The sequence below is a fragment of the Hemiscyllium ocellatum genome, chromosome 10, assembly GCF_020745735.1.
Source record: "Hemiscyllium ocellatum isolate sHemOce1 chromosome 10, sHemOce1.pat.X.cur, whole genome shotgun sequence".
NCBI classification, from domain to species: domain Eukaryota; kingdom Metazoa; phylum Chordata; class Chondrichthyes; order Orectolobiformes; family Hemiscylliidae; genus Hemiscyllium; species Hemiscyllium ocellatum.
In genome coordinates, this window is record NC_083410.1 from 37015511 (window position 1) to 37034333 (window position 18823).

The following is an 18823-nucleotide window of genomic DNA, read 5'->3' on the forward strand; positions in this document are numbered from 1 at the left end:
AGATTTTAGTTCCACTAATTTGGAACAAAGTAGTATTCCCTTATTGTTTCTGATTTCAGTTCTGCAAGTGTTTCTTCCTTAGTCTGCTATAATTTCTCTGATGTTTAGCTGTTTCCAAAATTTATGATTAATGTAAAGTCATGGTAGTCATAAAGTTGCGGGTCCAGAATTGTCTGAAAAGTAGGACATCCACAACATCCAGACAGGTTGATTGTGCTTATGGTGCTGGAAAAGCACAGCCAGTCAGGCAACATCCGAGGAGCAGAGAGTCGACGTTTCAGGCATAGGATCTTTATCAGGAATGTTAATGATTGGCTTATGCTCAAAACGTCGACTCTCCTGCTCTTCAGATACTACCTGACCTGCTGGGCTTTTCCAGCACCACACTTTTTGATTCTGATCTCCAGCATCAGCAGTCCTCACTTTCGCCCCTGATTGTTCTTGCACTCAGCATTACTGATACTCCACAGAGAATTGATGAACCGTTGAGTACTGGAAGTTTTATATTCATAGGTTTCTTGCTGGCTTCCCATGCCTATGTGTACGCGTCTTAGAATTTACAGGGGAGTATATTGGTACTTGCTGCTGTGTAAAACTGAGCTGACAGGCAACATTTTCAAAGGACAGATCACTTGAATTTTGCAAATGGCAGATGGTGGTGACATTAATGTTTTCCATGAGCGTGATGCCACTCTTTGTCTCATGTGTGCATCTTCAGTTCTAGCTTGTTGATCACTTCATGCGCATGCCTTTGGTGGGATACTGGATGGTCATTCCTGTGACCAGCTGGTACTCCATATGTGTGATCTGTTTGAGGTCATGTATGGCTCTTTGTGGCTATATCACCCTCTGCTGAAAAGTGAACTGCCTCTGCCATTGGCCTTTTCTGCCACATGCCTTGTGACATGATTGTTAGCCGGACCTTTCCTTGAGGTCACACTTCGGACTTATTTTACTATATTTGGCTGTTATAATGATTCTTTCAACCATCAACTTTGTATGCTTTGCCAGTCAGTGAGGATTGTTTGGTGGCTGATCAACACTAAAAGTCACAGGTATGTTCAGTAAATCTTCTGAATACCTTCCATGGGGATAGATTCAAATACCAATGCAACAATTCTGTTATCTAGCTCCCCATATCTGAAAAATCACACAAGTCCTTTTCTCAGTATCTGTACATGAATTGTCTTCAGATTCTGTCGATTAGTGTCCAAATCACATGAACTTTAGTCAATGAATAGGGAATTTTAATTGACTCTGAGTTGACCTTCTATTTGTGGTCTATATCTCTTGGGGATCATTTATCCCTTCAGCTGTTCATGCTGACTTGTTACATCTTTGTTGACCTTCATCTCCAACTTTCATGGCTTGTTTTTTCTGCACTGGACCCAACCAAATCTAGAATCTGCAGCTATGAATGCTCCTAAAACATTTTAAATACTTTTTGGAAATCTACTGTACCTCAGTTCAAACACAGGAATTTTGTGAACATTTTGACAATATACCTTTGATCTCTCTCTGCTTGTTATCGCACCCTGATCACTTGCATTTCTCAAGTAAGTTAAACATGTCTCTGAATAGGGATTTGTCTGCTTACCAGCAACTTACATTTTCACTTTCTCCATGTTGTGACGAACAAAGGAATTGAGGGTTGTCTCTTGCACCAGAGGATGATGTAGGACTGTGAAACACATATTCTATGGGTAGATTAATTTGTTGCTGTCTAGTCGAACATGATAGATCTTATCAGCACTGTGTTTTCCACCACTGTTCATCATGCAATGTTAATAATAATGGCCCAATCATTAAGCGCTCACCAGGGATCATTATTTTAGGTTAGTTTGTTTAAAATAGTAAAAGACATTATAAGTTTTGAAGCAAACAACCGATGTCTGTGTGTACAACCCTGAAATAAACTGTCTGTCAAGAAGATTAACAATAGTGTAAACAAACATCACATTGAGTCATGAAAAGCAAACTCTCTTCGATGCAAGGCACATGCAAAATACTAACCATTGTGATCCTACTGCTACATAATTAAAACTAGTTACCTCAGCACAGACTGGGACTGAAGTCTGAACTTTGTGGTATTCATAGTTCATTTACACAATACCTTTGCCAATTGAGCAATCAGGGTTAAGCCAATTTTATCCATAGGTCACACATGTTTGCCCAGTTCAGGACTCTCCCTAAGTTATTGGCTCAGTGGTTAGCACTGCTGCCTCACAATGCCAGGGACCAAGGTTCGATTCCAACCTTGGTGACTGTCTGTGTGGAGTTCGCATATTCTCTGTGTATCTGCCTGGGTTTCCTCCAGGTGCTCTGGTTTCTTCCCACAGTCCAAAGATGTGCAGGTTAGGTGAATTGGCCATGCTAATTTGTGCACAGTGTTCGGGGATGTGTAGGTTAGGGGTAAATGAAGAGGAATGGGGAATAGGTTCTGGTGGGATACTCTTCGGAGGGTCGGTGTGGACTTGTAGGTCCTAAGGGCCTGTTTCCACGCTGTAGGGAGACTATTAAAAAAACTCTTTGATTCTATAACTTGTTTCAGTTTAAGTTTAAAACAACACAACTAGAACATTTTCCTGAACCCCACTAAAGAGTAAAGCTAGATTTCTGGAATATCATTTTAACTAGAGGATCCATGTTGTTCAACCCTAGCTGACAGCATGTGTTCTTCAGATAGTGTGACCATGATATCAATACAACTAGAAACTTAGTGTGCCACACAGCTTTCAACTGTCATTTTGATTCTTTTTAAAAACAGGATATTTTATTTCAGTCATTTTTCAGTGCTCCTTGTCAAGACAACTTTCAATTAGTGCAACACTATTTGTCTTTGAGTTCTTTGAAAATCTGCAGCACGTAGAACCTTACCGAATGCCCTCAAGAACCAAGTGAAAAGCATCAAGAAGATAGCCCTCATCCATTACTTTAATCCTTGTCTGAGAAGGTTTATGAAGCATGAGTTATTCTTTCCGAACCCATACTGATTACTCTCATTTAGGTGCTTGTATACCGTCGATGATTGTATTCCCTGACTGTGATCACACACACACCACTTCAAATTCTATAGCTACTTGAGGTACCTTCCAGACCTTAAATACAACATCTGTAGTTATGAAACTTTATTGCCAAGAATATTTTCTCAGTGACTTACTTTAGAATTTTGGGATCTGCTGTACAGGCCTTCTGTAATTTCATGCTCCACATGCATTGTATATTTTCATGATTTAAACTTCCTCACTGCAAACGGTTTAATCATCACTACTGGGAGAATAACCACTGAGATATTTTTACCTGAAAATTCAGCCCTGCCTTCTTTGTTTTGTAAGTGCTAAAGCCAGTGATATGGTGGACTGGCCTACAACTAGATCTCCTCATAGTTATTGTCTATCTTATTAATGTAGCTTTTACCTGATTACTACCATGCGATAAATTGCATTTTGCTTAAGGTAACAGCCTCCTTTCGTTAGATTACTTTGAGGTTTCTTTCTCCAGTCTAGCCCAAGTACGCCATGTACACCCAGTCAGAAAAGGGAATGGTGGCAGCTATCTTCCCAACACATGCTGGCAGTGATTGGTGTTATATGTGTCATCTTGTCTTTGAGGACATTTTGTAAGGTTTGTATGCAACGTTGCCACTCATCCTGCCAGTTGGCCTTCATTTTAAGTTAGTTGTATGTCACCTACAGACATTGGAACAGAAAAAAATTCTTTGTACAATTTTATTCAAACAATCAATATTACCTGCAATTGTGTTATACCATGGAAAAATGAGGCAAGTTATACGTTAATGTGCAACACATTTATCATACTTGTATTTTTGAATGTCTTATTCTCCAAGTGCATTGAACCTAGCAGCAGGCTCTAACAAGGGAAGTCTCTCACTCAGTCATTGAGGGACCTGATAGTGGGAAGATAGGGACTGCTGAAAGCCACACCTCCTCTTGTGGACATGATCTCAACCCCCCCCCCCCCCCACCACCACCACTCACCCTCCTCAGTCTAAGGCCTCAGATGCTTGTAGTATTGGTAGTAGTCATCAGCTTCCAGTGGTGCTGCTGAGTACAGAAGAGCTGTTAGCCTATGATCAGCCCACAGTTCTCAGCAGAAGGGACTCCCAACCCCGGAATATTTAATGCCTGGGGAGAGATATTGCTGGTTAATGAGGCACTTAATGCTGCACAGCCACATCTTAAAAAAGATGACACAAAGTTCCCACAAGCTCGCCAGCCTAAAAGCTAAGATCCCCGTTGCCTCCATTAAATCCAGACCAAAAATCCAACCTTAGCACCACCCAACCAATACTTCTTAATTTACCTCAGTTTCCTACAAGTTTCTACCTTAAGAGTGCACTGGTGACCTTAACCTTAGTTTCTCAATAAAGATAAATCATTGTCAAATCTTGTTTGAGATTTAAAATGTGTCAAAACAATTTTTCTTCAATTAAATTTCATCCTTGAGAAAAATCTCTCCTGAGAGACATTGATGGATGTCACTTTTAAAAAAAAATAGCGTTTAAAGAACATAGATTTCAAAGAAGGAACTGGGGGTGGGGGTAGGGGAGAGGTGGAATTCAAGTAAATTAACCACCTGGTACCAAATGAATTAGGTTTTGAAAATGCTGTTGCCAGCAGCTGTAACTTCCTGTACTCTGCAATGTTGTATGTGCTGCAGATTGTATCACAGCCTGTTCTCTATAACATGGTGTCCTTTATTCAGGTTCTTGTTTCCTGTTATTGTAAACTTCTATAACCTCGACACGCCCAGTCGCTGGCATACAGTGTTCAAGTCATAATTATGCTTCTTGCTTTCACCATAATTCTCTCCCTCTTGGGAGGAGTAAACAAGCATTTCATTAGCAAAACAAAAGCTGTGCAATTCTCAAGACTGCTTTTGGTGAGAAAACGATTTCTCAGTTACGCAATTTGAAAATATACTTGCCAATTCGAGAAATGCCACTGATGTAGAAAACATAAATAAATTCTCCAGCATATTGCTTCTTTCACTGCGGGATGGCAACATCTTAACTCAGTGTATAGCACGATCAGCACACTGGGGAGACAGCACCATGTATAGAAGGGAACTCACTTTATCATCCAACCTTGCTGTGCAACAGTTTGTTCATAGCATTTTGAATGTGCAATATGATAACCAATCCACTAACAATGCGTTCAGTCTTCAGCAAAATTAGGTCAATTAGGTTTGATAAAGCAAACACAGATTAGTTTGCTCTCTATTCTGTCATTTGTGGACAGGGTGGATGGGCATTTAATCAAGTAGAAGGTTAGAGAGACCCACCACCCTCTGACTTCCACTGAATTAACCTATTGAAAGCCTTCCCATCCTGCCATATCCTGGGTTTCAGCCTGCTGGAGCCAGTATTAAACCAGCAGCAAGGGGCAGCAGCCTATTGTCTCCCAGGCAGAGGGGTAGGGAGTCACTCATTCCCAAGGCACTCTGTCCAATAGGGAGACCTGGCATTGGGAGTTGGGCAGGTGGTACATTCCTGGCCCTTGCTGAATCCCTTCAACATTCACCTGCCCCAACCCCCACCCAAGCAAATCCCCTCCCGCTGTTACTTGCCTCCGCTCTGGGTCACTCGGTGATCTCTACTATCTGATTGGCTCATGATTTGACTGGCCTCATCCAGTAGAGGCATAGAGAGTTTCCTGTCAGATTTAGCCCCAGCCAGTAGGCAAGACCCCCATCATTCCCTCAGGAGTCGGTCCATAATGTCACGAGTGATAATTGAACATTCTCTTTCTGGACTTCAAATCCAGTTATTGTTTCTGGAAAGCTCAGAGTGGGAAGGATTTTACAGGGTGTGGGATGCTAGGTTGTGCGGGATGCTGGGTTGTGGGGGCATGTTAGGAGGGCTTCCTAATGCAGTTCCACTGTTGGAGACATTTTAGCAGAGGGACCAGATGCCAAGAGGAGGAACTAAAATACCTGTTGAGGGGATTTTCCCAACTAGGAGTACCTCAGGCCTTTTCCCTGTGTGGAGAGTTCCCCAGTTTCAGAGGGGTGACCACTCTGGGGTGTGGGATGATTGGAGTTGGAGTTTCCATCCTCTGTGAAGAGGGCCTTGGGCAAGGAAAACCATGGCCCCCATACCCCACAGATAAACCAGGGAACCCTGCCTGCTTGGTCTCACTGAATGTAAATATTTTGCCATGCTTCCCTGAGGCTGCCTCCAAACAGAAGCACCTTGCTGAACCTCAAGCCACCTTAGCAGTACCCATCGCTCTAGGTGGAATTGCCGGCTCTCTGATTGGGAGCGTCTGTTAAAAGCCCTGGCCCACAGAAGGACATGGAATTGGTTTGTGCTAGTGGTGCAAAACAGACAGTGAATGTTTTCGCTTGTGTCGCAGGTTAAAACAGATTGTCAATCAACCATGAGCCCGTTTTGTGTTACCAACACAGAACAATTGCTCCTTAAAAGTCACCGTCTTTAGGCACAGAGGTAACTGGACATTCTCAATGAGCTAATACATTGAGCATTTAAACCATTCAGCTGGGACATCCAAGTCAATTCTGCTCCACATACATTTACCACATTCCAACAACATTTGCTGCATATGAACATACATACGTTCATATGTAGCAAATGTTGTTGGAATACAATCACTAACACTAACTCAGGATAACTAAGGCCCATTTCAATACTCCTCGTGCCACCTCAATTGAGATCAGTTAATTCAGCACAAACCCAAAGTTTAAATGTACTGCACGAAGTTCCCTATTGAGTTCAGCAGCATCATTATACTCACTTACCGAGAATGAAAATAGGCCATTTGGCCCAAACACTGTTTCCATTCTGCATGAACCTGCTCCCATTGTGTTTATTTCATCTCACTCTATAAATGTTTTGTTTCCTCTGCATTGCTTCCACTTTAAAAATGTCACCGTGCAATCATATCTGACTTGGCACACTGGTTTGCCAACTGTGGGATAAACTCATGTGGTGTACAGCATAGGAAAATACCTGCTAAATGCCAAGATTTTAAGTTTTAATGATCTGCTCTTTTGCAAAAGATCATCCATTTTAAAGCATCTCTCAAAGCTACTTAGATTCTGTTCTCTGGATCGGGGCTTGAACAAGCCACCTTTAGAAGTGAGAATGCTATTCGTGAGTTAAAGTTGACACCTATCACTTCAGCCACCTCTAAATGCCACAACCAGCACTTGATTTGACACCCACCCCACACAAAGAACATGAGGTTTGTCACTTTAATTTTTCCCCATTGTATGGAGGTCAATTGTAACCTTGCAAATTATTCTGAACAAGGAGTTAAAAAGCAATGTGAATTGTGAACCTCAGTTACTGCTTTGAAAAACAGCCTGGCCCTGAATGTTTGAAACAAAATGGCAACACAGTTAATGATATAACTTGAAACTAAATATCTTTTGATTTAGTGGAGTTGAATTGTAGGCAACTTTTCAATGGCAGGAGCTTTTGTAAAATGATTTTCAGCCTGTGCCTAGTTGAGCCAATTGATGGCTCAATTCAGAGATGCTTCATGCCCCACTCAAGCCACTTCTCAAAAGGTTCCTGGGTTTGGGGTGAGGGTCCTCTTTGACGAAACTCTATGATTCAAAAAGGGACCCCAACAACTATGGCCCCTGCCCTAACTTAATGCTCAAGGTGCTCCCACTATAAATACCACCAACTCACCCTCTTCCCCATCTCTGGACTCTCTCTGTCGGACCTTCCCATTGGTTCGAGAGCACCTCAATGTCCTGAAGCTGCAACAATGGCTACATCTAAAAGTGGAGGTGGTGCTAAGATTATTGAGCAGCTGACCGAGCTGGTAGCTCTTGGGAGCAGGTCTTGAACAGCCGCTCTGGCAGTGGTCTGATAGCTGAGCACCAGTGGCAAAATGCCATTTCAGACTGCGTCAAAAACATTTATCCCAATTAGTCAATTACGGAAATTACATTAAACACCTTGTTGTAATATATTTCTTTTTTTGAAGTTCTCACCAAAACCTGATAATTGGAATATCACAAATTATTTCATTTACTTTGGTGATTTCTGGCATTTTCTCAGGAATGCTTTAAGACTCACTGTAAGAGTGATTCCAATATGTTGTGTTATTCAGTAGGAAGTGGTTCATTCCAGTAATTCCCCATATAATTCTTGATCTCACAGAGGTAAAGGCCATTTTACCATGGGAAAAGGATCAGCCTCTTGGGAGACAAGAAAGCCACCACATAGTACAACATGTACTGTCCAGTTAAAAGTAACATTGGCAATGTGGTGAAGGTCACTGGGCCTGTGTCAGCTGGGGATTGCATATGATGTAAGGAAACCATAGCGGAAGGAGTCAAAATTAATACCTTTAAAAATAACACAACAAAAAGTACACTGTTAAGACTATCCAACATATCAAGTTAATTGGGTTTCAGTCGATTAGGTTAACTGCAAATACCACCTGCTTGTATCGAGGAGATAAATATCTGTAAGTGAAGGACTTGTGAAACCACGACAAAAGAAGCAAAGAGCAATTGTTCAAATTATTATCATTTACAAGAGAAATCTGTCATTCTCCATACTGTATATCTCTATGACTCTTTGACTTTGAGCAACTTGTATTCCAGCCTCAAAATGAATCCAGTGTGACACAGTGGCTCAGTGATTAGCACAGCTGCCTCACAGTGTGATCCCAGCTTCGGGTGACTGTCTGTGTGGAGTTTGCACATTCTCCTTGTGTCTGCATCAGTTTCCTCTGGGTGCTCTGGTTTCCTCTCACAGTCCAAAGATGTGCAGGCTATGTGGATTGGTTGTGCCAAAATTGTATGCAGTGTTCAGGGATGTGCAGGTTAGGTGGATTAGCCGTGGTAAATATGGGGTGGGTTGGGTGGTGGATCTGGGTGAGATGCTCTTCGGAGGGCTGGTGTGAACTTGTTGGGCTGAATGGCCTGTTTCCACACTGTAGGGATTCTGTGGTGAGTCGTATCCATAAGTGAAGAGGTCTGGAAAACTGAAGGTGTTTATGCTGTTGAAAGAGTGAGAAGATGGAACAAATAGTAAGAATGCCCAGAGCAGGCTGAGTGGATGATTGCTTTGTGGACCACACCCATTCATTTCTCAAGAATTACCTCATTATTCCAATCACTTACTATTTCAATAGATTACCTTGCTCTTGTGCAAACATATCTGTCCAACTGCAGTATTGTTCCAGTGAAGTCCAACACAAACTGATGGCTTCATTTTCTGCTTCAGCACTTCACAGCCGTCAGGCCTCAACATTGTGTTAGTAAAAAATGAGGTCTGCAGATGCTGGAGATCACAGCTGCAAATGTGTTGCTGGTCAAAGCACAGCAGGTTAGGCAGCATCTCAGGAATAGAGAATTCGACGTTTCGAGTATAAGCCCTTCATCAGGAATAAGAGAGAGAGAGCCAAGCAGGCTGAGATAAAAGGTAGGGAGGAGGGACTAGGGGGAGGGGCGATGGAGGTGGGATATGTGGAAGGAGGTCAAGGTGAGGGTGATAGGCCGGAGTGGGGTGGGGGCGGAGAGGTCAGGAAGAGGATTGCAGGTTAGGAGGGCGGTGCTGAGTTGAGGGAACCGACTGAGACGAGGTGGGGGGAGGGAAAATGAGGAAGCTGGAGAAATCTGAATTGATACCTTGTGGTTGGAGGATTCCCAGGCGGAAGATGAGGCGCTCCTCCTCCAGCCGTCGTGTAGTTGTGTTCTGCCGGTGGAGGAGTCCAAGGACCTGCATGTCCTCGGTGGAGTGGGAGGGGGAGTTAAAGTGTTGAGCCACGGGGTGATTGGGTTGGTTGGTTCGGGCGGCCCAGAGGTGTTCTCTGAAGCGTTCCGCAAGTAAGCGGCCTGTCTCACCAATATAGAGGAGGCCACATCGGGTGCAGCGGATGCAATAGATGATGTGTGTGAACTTTGCCCTCTGTTTTGATCACAATCCCCCCACCCCATATCTTGCTTGTATCATGTGCTCTCAGCAAAGTTGACCTATTTTCTCCTAACAGACCCATCACTAATACTCATTGTTCATCTTTTCCTTGAGAAGTTTATAAAATAATGAGAGGTATAGATAAACTTGATGGTAGTTGTCTTTTCCCTAAAATGGGTAATTTCAAGACTAGGGAGTACATTTTTAAGGTGAGAGGAGAGACATTTTAAAAAGACATAAGAGGCAATTTTTTTAACGCAGAGGATGGTTGGCATGCAGAATGAACTTCCTGAGGAAGGAGTGGATGTGGATACAATTACAATGTCTAAAAGACATTTGGATGGATACCTAATAGGAAAGGTTTGGAGGGATATAGGCCAGGAGCAGGCGGGTGGGACTAGTTTAATTTGGGATTAGGTTCAGCATGAACTGGGTTGGACCAAAGAGTCTCTTTCTGTGCTGTATGACTCTATGACACTATGAGAGAACTATAAAATAATACAATATTGAAAGAGGCCATTTGCCCCAATTCATCTGTGCCAACTCTTTGAATGAGTTTTCCCAATTAGACCCACTTCCCAGCTCTGACCTATAGTCCTGCAATTAATGTCCCTTCCGGTATTTGTCCCGTGACTGAATTGGCTTGTAACCCTTAAAGACAGTACCTTCCAGATGACAACAACTTGCTGCATAAAAAAGTTATTGTGGACTTATTCTGTTGCCTATCATCTGAAATCTTTGTCCTCTGGTTACTAAACCTTCTGCCTCTGGAAATATTTAGCCTCTAGCCAGAACCCTTCCAATGACAGACATCCTGGCCCCACCAGTTGCTATTGCTAAAGGTGGAGATAGAATCCTTACTATGCTGAAAGAGGTCATTTGGCCCATCAAGTCACACTCACCCTCAAAAAGCATCCCATCTGGACCCAAATCATCCCTGTAAGCCCACATTTCCCATGGCCAACCTACCTAACCTGCACATCTTTGGACAGTGGGAAGAAACCAGAACGCCTGGTGTCTATGCAAACTTTACATAGACAGGAACTAACTCTGGAATCAAACCCGGGTTCCTGGTTCTGTGAGGCAGCAGTGCTAATCACTGCACCAATATCATTTTCATCATCAGCGAGGTCTGCAGTTGTGTTGGATTTAATTGAAGCTTGTTGACTTGTTTTATTTATTTTTGATTTTGATTTATTTTTTCTTTGACCTGCTACAGCCATTACAATGATGGTGCTTCCAGCAAACGGGCAATGTGATAAATTCCAGGAAACAAACTCAGTGACAAAGAAGCAATGGCCATATTTACGCAAGCTATTAATTTTGCCAAAACAGACATAGGCAGAACAGAGTACTTCACCTGCAAGTTAGAGGTTAAAGGCAAGTACAATAAAATAACTGGGTGCCTTGAATCTGCATATAGATTGGGTAAGTCAAATCAATAACAATACCATACAGGAGGGATTCCTGAAGTATTTACAGAATGGTTTTCTGGACCAATATGTTCAGAAACCAACATTAGAAAAGGTCATCCAAGACTGGGCATTGTGTAATAAGAAAGGAATAATTAGCAACTTAGCTGTGTGAGGCTCTTTGGAGAAGAGTGACCATAGTATGACGGAATTCTTCATCAAGATGGAAAGGAATGTAATTGATTCTGAGACTAGGGTCCTGAATCTAAATAGAAGAAAAGATGATGGCATGAGGCATGAGTTGCTTATGATAGATTGTTACTTAAAGGAATGAGAGTGGAAAGGCAATGGCAAACATTCAAAGAGCATATGGGTGATCTGCAACAATTGTTCATTCCTGTCTGGTTCAAAAATAAAATGGGAGAAGGCAGAAGTTTACAAGGGGTATTATATCAAAGGAAGAGGGATACAAATGGCCAGAAGAAACAATCGACCTGGGGAGTTTTGAATTCAACAAAGTAGGACATAGGAATTGATTAAGGAAGAGAAAATAGAGTACGAGAAGAGGGGAACGTAAAGACTGACTATATGTTTCTATAGGTATGCAAAGAAAAAAGATTGATTCAGCCAAATGTAGATACCTTACAGTCAGAAACATGGGAATTTACAATGAGAAATGAAGAAATGGCTGACCAATTAAGTACATACTTTGGTTCTGTGTTCACAAAGAATGGCAAAAATAACATTCCAAGAATGTTGGGGAACACAGCAATAGTGAGAGGAAGGAACTGAGGAATATTAGTCTTCGCAGAGAAAAGGTGTTAGAGAAATTGATGAGATTGGAGGCTGTTAAATGCCAGAGCTTGATCATCTACATCCCAGAGTACTTCAGGAAGTGTCCTAGAAACAATGGATGCATGAGTTGTCATCTTCCAAGATTCATTGGATTCTAGATCAGTTCCTACAGGTTGAAGGATAGTTAATGAAACACCTCTATTTAAAAGGGAGCCAGAGAAAACAGGGAATTTTCAACCAGTCAACCTGACATCAGAAGTGCAGAAAATGCTAGAATCCATTATAAAAGATTTAATAGCAGAGTACTTGGTAAACAGTGACAGGAATGAATAGAGTGAATATTGACAAAAGGAAAATCAAGTATGACAAAACTACTAGAATTCATTGAAGACGTGACCAGTAGAGTTCATGAAGAGAAGCTGGTAGGTATGATTTCTTTGAATTTTCAGAAGGCCTTTCACAAAGTCCCACATATTAGAGTAACATGTAAAATTAAAGCAAATAGAATTGAGGGGAGTATATTGAAATGGGCAGAGAAGTGGTTGGCAGACAGGAAACAGAGAATAGGAGCAAGCAGGTTTTTATTTTCCTAATGGCAAGCAGTGACTAGTGGAATATTACAGGGATCAGTAAGAGGAGCCAACCTATTCACGATATATATTAATGCTTTAGATGAGGGAACTAAATGTAATATCTCCAAATTTGCAAATGGCACAAAGCTGGCTCGGAAAGTGCGCTGTGAGGAGGATGCAGAGATGTTGCAGAGTGGTTTGGACAGATTGAGTGAGTAGCAAATGTAATAAAATAGATTAAAATAGCCTTTATTGTCAAGTGCACTCAAACAAGTGCAGTAGGAAGTTTGGAATGTCGCCTCTCAAAGCCATCTTAGGTACAAGGTACCTAGGTACAAATACTTTAAGTGTTGCTACAGAATTGAAATTGTAAAAAAAAGGGGACTGGCATGGGAATACAGAGTTTAAAAAGTCCAGAATGAGAATAAAAAGTATCTACAATGTGGATAAATGTGAAGTTTTTATCTTTGGGATCAAAAAGGGAAAGGTAGAATATTATTGGAATGGCTATAAATTGAGAGAGATGAATGTGCAATGAGAATCTGGGTGTCCTTGTACACCAGTCACTGAAAGTAAACATGCAGATGCACCAGGCAGTGAAGAAGGCAAATGGTGTGTCGGCTTTCATAGTGAGAGCACTCAAGTAGAGGAAAAGGGATGACTTGCTACAATTATATAGGGCTTTGATGAGACCACAGCTGAAATATTGTATGAAGTTCTGTTCTCATTAGCTGTGGAAGAATGTTCTTGCTATAGAGGGACTGCAGCAAAGGTTTACCAGTCTGACTACAAGGATAGAGGGTTTTATGTTTGAAAAGAGACTTTAGATTAGATTAGATTACTTACAGTGTGGAAACAGACCCTTCAGCCCAACAAGTCCACACCGACCTGCCGAAGCGCAACCCACCCATACCCCTACATTTACCCCTTACCTAACACTACGGGCAATTTAGCATGGCCAATTCACCTGACCCGCACATCTTTGGACTGTGGGAGGAAACCGGAGCACCCGGAGGAAACCCACGCAGACACGGGGAGAACGTGCAAACTCCACACAGTCAGTCGTCTGAGTCGGGAATTGAACCCGGGTCTCAGGCGCTGTGAGGCAGCAGTGCTAACCACTGCGCCACCGTGCTGCCCTTGGATAGGTTAGGATTAGAAAGTTCAAAAAAAAGAGGGGAGGATCTCAGAAATATGTAAGTTCTAACTAGACTAGATAGGGTAGCTGCAGATAAGATGTTCCCAATAGTAGGGGAGTCCAGGACCAGGGGTCACAGCTAAGGATGCAGGGTAAACCATTTAGGATCTACATAAGGAGAAATTTCTTCACCAAAAGAATGGTGAGCCTGTGAAATTCATTTCCACAGAAAGCAGCTGAGGCTAAAACATTGTATCATTTTAAGAAAGAATTGGATGTTGGAGAAAACAGAACAAGCTTCTGAATTGGGTGATCAGCCAATAGCATAATGAAGGCCGAGCAGGCTCGAAATAGCCTACTCCATCTCCTATTTTCTATGTTTCTACATTCAGTTGGTGGTTGTTCAGTACTAGCGAGCACATACACAGACCAAATTATTGAAATGTGTCTCAGTGTTAATCAGAATCGTTGTTTGACAGCTTGACAGAAGCTCTTCAGGTGCATGCTCAGTATGCCCATGCTCACACCTTTCACAACATGGATGTCATGGTGTTGCTTAAAAATGGCAAGAGCACAGCCTGCCTTTGGGGCTTCCTCAGTACTGTCCTACATTTTGCTGTCACGATGTTGCAAACAGGAAAATGATTCAATTAACTTTTCGGTATCTTGTGAATAATACAGTCTGAAGTCATAGTAAAGGGTGACCCCCATATCTGCAGGTCTGGTTACCATGGTTACAGTTACCCGCAGCTTACCACAACCCGAAACATATTATAGGGAACGTTCCAGAACCAGGGACCAGGAAGCTACTGGGAAGGTATATTTCCCATTTAAATGAATGGGTTCACACCTATCCACCGTTTCAGGTTTCCATGATAGGTCTTGGAATGTATCCCCTGCGGGTGGGGGGAACTACTGTATGTCATTAACTGAGAAGGAGGATATTGAAGCTAGGGCACTAATGAAGCAAATACTATTTTCCTTTGCCTGTGAATCCACAAAGGAAAAATCAAATAAATCAAAATTCTAACTTCTGTACCTCTCCGTTAGTTCAGGCTGGGAATGCAAATGTATAAATATGGGAAGAGAACATGATGGAGTTTACTTATGATATCCCATGATTGAATGGACTGCTGAATCTCACCTGGGCTAGTACAGGAAGTAAATTGTCTACTTAGATCATATTTGGAGGACAGCTAGTCTCAATGTAACTGTATCCAAGAGTCAATGTCTTCAGGGAAAGGAGGGAAAATATGAGAGGAAGGAATGCAAAGCTTAAAATGCTACACATTCTTGTTTGAAAATAGAACGTATCAATGTATGCCCAGCAGGAAAAGTCAATAAAGTCTGATTTGAAAATAAACATATTGGTTCTACTGAAGATCTTTTTATTTGATCATAGATTGTGGGTGCCAATGGTGGGACAAACATTTATTGTCCATCCCTAATTGCCCAGAGAGCAGTTAAAAGTCAACCACATTGCTGTGAGTTTGGAGTCACATGTAGACCAAAACAAGAAAGGGTGGTAGATTTCTTTCCCAAGAGAGCTTGTATGAACCAGATGGGCTGTATGACAATTAATAGTGATCACATGATTACCATTAGACCATCTCTCCATTGTAGATTTGATTGAATTCAAATTTCACCAGTTTCCTAGGTGGAATTTGAACACATATCCCCAGTATACTGGCTTGGGGTTCTGGATTGCTACTTCAGGGATATTACTGTGACACAACTACCTCCCCTATTTGGAAATGTACAAGATGAGTCAGAACAATGGGTCTCGTTCACTGGTTTTTCTAGTTTCTCCTTCTGGGTTGTACACCACATTAAGCCCCTAGAAGGCAATAGCCCTACCTCAACAATACTGGTCAGAGATTTAGATTTGGATCCCTCCACCACAGTTTCTACATATATTTCTTGCACTCTGCAATGCTCACAATCCCATCTCAATGAAAATGTACTCTGTGAATCATAAAATAAAGAGTTATGGACAGTACTAAAACAACAGGTTGGATAAGAAAGTTTCACGTGAATTTTCAAAGAGGCATTTGTTATTTCTCCAGACCAGACCTAAAGTAAGATGTTTCTGACATTTTCAGGGCAAAGTCACAACTGCTTATCTAAAAATGTAGGTGGTGGACACAAACCTCTCCTAATCATTGATAAAGTAGGAACCAGTGAGAACAAAAGTAAGCATGGTCACTGCAAATAAAATGTTTATTAGTCCACCTGTATTTTTACAGCCACGTTTCCTATTAAGGTTCTCAGGCAAATGGTTCACATTTGATACAGATCACAGCCAAGCCCTTGAAAAACAATTCATTTACCCTGGACACACCTTACTCTTTATATACATAAAGCCTTTAGGGTGTCATACGTATTATAATAAGTCAACCTTAACGACAGTTAAATGTTTTAGAAGACTGAGAAGGCAGCAAGTAAGAAAAACTGCCAGGGGATACATTGCATTTTCATCCACATTTGGAAATTACTGGCATGGAAATTCAGGGGTGGTTCTAAGTGGTTAAAAAATAATTTTCTTTCAAAAGTGCACATAAGTGTTGTTTATTTGCACTGCATGTTTTTGCAAAAAATTGTAAAATTGTACAAGGGGAGTGCAGCCAGAATTGGATACCAAATCTGACCGCATGATGTGTTGCACATTGCCTGAAGCAGTAAATATACTTGTTTTTCAGCAGCTGTGCAGTACTGTTTCTTCACATTCTAGAGGCATCTCTACTATGTCTTTGCTAATGGAAGCATTCTGAGCTATTAACCCTGGTTCAGCATGCTCTAGAATCCTACTTTGTGTAGCCATATGATTTTGTTTGACAATATTGCCAAAACTTTAAAATGCAAAAAGATCAGCTAAAAATCCAAACAGTCAATTGGTCATGCATACTTGTGAGTTCCAAACTCTCTTACAGTTTTCTGGAATCATCTGATTGTTGCTTCATTAACTTGAACAAAAAAAAATGTAAATAGTAACAGGAAATTTTTTTTGGAATTCCATAATTTCATAATTGCTACTGTTTATTATTTGACATACATAATTTGTGGAGTCATTGTATATTTAGATCTCAAAACCTTTGTGGGAAAATATATTGGTACGTTGGGTTTCCTGGCACAGTTGTGAGAATAATGTGGGAAATATTGAGAAAGCTCATTTGGCCTTGGTTTGGAGGGTTTGGTTGTGTTTCAAAAGCTTAATGACAGCAATTAACATGGAAGATAAGTCAGGACACCATAGTGAAAGAGCATGGATCTCTCTCGGCCATTACTGGTTCCCCCAGCTTCACTAACCTAACTCCGACACGAACACAACTCCCAGTCTGATTGCTCCTCCCTTTCTTAACATCAATTTCAGGTGCCTCTTTACCGCATCATATAGGTATAAGGGCTGTTGTGTGCTACACTTCAATTTCTAGATCATTGGGTTTTGTGTATATTGACTAACAGGCTTGCTAGGCTGAGTTGTTGCCTTCGGCAAAAGTGCAGATGCTGGAAATCAGAGTCAAGATTACAGTGCTGCTGGAAAAGCACAGCAGGTCAGGCAGCATCCGAGAAGCACAACCTTCAGATTGGAGGTTACATTAAATTGTTTCTTGCTCACTTTTACTTGTTTCCTTACCTTAAGAGAAACAAAAGAAGATGTTTGATTAACCATGAGGGACTTTGTCAAACACATCCAGGTGCCTTTACATCCTAATTGCATGTTTTCTTTTATTGTGTATTTATACTTCTGATTGTATCCATGAGTTAAATGTTCTAAATGTAATTTGTTGAGGAAGTGTGTCAGTCTTTTCAGCTTACATTGCATTTTTAAACACAGTCAGATATGTAACTGGTTTTACCTTCACAAAGAGTTCCTAGTCCACTGTTGCATTGCTTTTATACAGCACAATTTGTTCTCATGTTGAGCTTAAACAGAGCAAACCATCTCAAAATATGTGAATAACTTTTGAAAAGAAGAATCTCAGGAGTTTACATCTTTCAGATTTATCCAAACTTCTCTCCACCTCTCCTGACCACACTGACTTCCTCTTGGAGTTATAAGATCCACAGGTGTAGTCACCTTCTGGTACACAATGGTGTTTTGATGTTGAGCCACTGCAGTACATTTCAGCAGTGTGCTGGTCATGGAGGCTGCCACTGCTGGATGTGATCATGTTCTCACTGATGTGTCTGTTTACTTCATGCAAACATTGTTGTACAGTGCTTGGGAGCAGAAATCTTCACCAGTTACTGATCCCCTAGCCACTGTCAAACAAACGTAAGAAAAACAAAACTCTGAATGTGGTACTGACAATACCAAAGGCCATGGTTAACTGATTGTTGTGTAATGTGCATATTCCTAAATGCATTTAAACTTTTTTGGATCAGATTGGCAAAACAGATGTGATTTATAGTATTGAAAAACATGGAGTGGTGATGCAAGGAAGCATTCAGCTCGGGAACACTGTACTCAAAATTGCAGAGATGCCAGATTAAAGTAAGAAGTGTTACGTTTTGCTTTAACGAGTTGCTAATCTAATAGTTGCACAGCTAAATTTTGCTGGATAGTTGCTTCCAAAATCAGTACAGCAACATTCTGTGTCTGATTGCTTATGCACAGATGGGTTAACTGCTATAAGACTGCAACACATGCACAAACCGCAGCTGTGCCCCCACTTGTTATCTGCTTCATCACTTTGTGTAAATATAGTTTTCACGCATACTGAAGGACACTCTGTACCAAGAAACCCATGTCCAGTCATATTCTCACTTCTCTTCTTTAGTTTGCCAATTTTACTCTCCTCTTTTCCTGGTATTTGTTGTGGGACAGATTCAGAGGCGGTTGATTTGTTGTGTTTCATATAAGTAATGACTGAGGCTTGACTGTGCGGGATTATTTCAGAAAGGATCTGTTGAGGGTGTGTGGAGCATAGACATCATGAAGCCTGTGTTGAAGAACTGGGCAATAGTGCTCTCTCCAACTGAT